Below are 1,307 nucleotides of genomic sequence, written 5' to 3'. Positions count from 1 at the left end.
TGCACGAAATTTAGCCTCATAAGCAGCAACAGACATCCTTCCTTGCTCTAGGCTCAGGAATTCATCTCTCCTCCAATCCCTCAAAGTTCGGGGTATATACTTCTCCACAAATAAGCTAGAGAATGATGCCCAAGTCATAGGTGGCGCCTGTGCTGGTTGACACTCAACATACGACCGCCACCACCTTTTTGCATCCCCCTGAAACTGGTAGGTCACAAACTCCACACCGAATCGTTCTACTATGTCCATCTTATGTAGCAACTCATGACAATCAAGCAGAAAATCATAGGCATCTTCAGATTCAGCACCCTTGAATACCGGAGGTTTTAGCTTTAAGAATTTAGTGAAAAGTTCATGCTGATCACTTGTCATTATGAACCCTGTAGTCAATCGAGGAAACGTGCCTACTTCCAATGAGGCATCCATGCGGGGAGCCATAGCGGCTGCATGTTGTACTCCCTAAACCTGAGGTGCTGGTGCAGAAAACACTGGAGGTGTCTGGCCATGATCAGATAACCCGCTAAGATAGGTGAGAACCTGGTTAATCATCTCTGGGGTAGGCTGGGGTGGTAATTCCTCATCTTGAACCTGCTCATTTTCCCCTTCTTCACCCTCTCTCACTACCTCATCAGTCGGTGGAGGAGTCACTGCCCTAGTACTAGTTGGACCAAGTGTTTGTCCTCTACCTCTAGAGGGCGTCTCCTGCGACCTCTACCACGGCCTCTTGCCACTGCTCCTCCTCGAGCTACGGTCCCAATGGTTGGTTCAGACGCACCCTGTCCTGCCGGTGCTGGTGTTGACACAGTTGTTGCTCTAGTTCTAACCATCTGTGAGATAGAGTGAGGATGTCAAATACCAATTCGTATCACCTAGATACCAATTGGACCCAAGTAATAGCACGAAAGAAAGAAAGAATGGAGTTTTCCTAAAGTCCTATAGCCTCTCAAAGAAAATTAAGGGCGTCCCCCTACCGTTCCTCAAGACTCTACTAGACTCGTTCTTGTGTGATGAGACCAACGAACTTAATGCTCTGATACCAAGTTTGTCACGACCTAAAACGAGTCGTGAGTGGCACCCACACTTAACCTACTAGGTGAGCGAACCAACAACTATAAACCCCAACATTTACCAATAGTTCAACTATGAATAACAAAAATAATGCGGAAGATCCAAAACTTATTAATATAACCAATAAATAAACTTCTAAAGTATAATACTTATCATCCCCAAAATCTGGAAGTCATCACATCAAGAACATCTATCCTCAAATTACTAAGTCTAAGAGTATTTAAGAACTAAAATAAGTA

This window comes from Solanum pennellii, chromosome 5 (genome assembly GCF_001406875.1).
Source record: "Solanum pennellii chromosome 5, SPENNV200".
Classification (NCBI taxonomy): Eukaryota; Viridiplantae; Streptophyta; class Magnoliopsida; order Solanales; family Solanaceae; genus Solanum; species Solanum pennellii.
The sequence above is the reverse complement of the archived record's forward strand: the minus strand, read 5'-3'. Positions refer to the sequence as shown.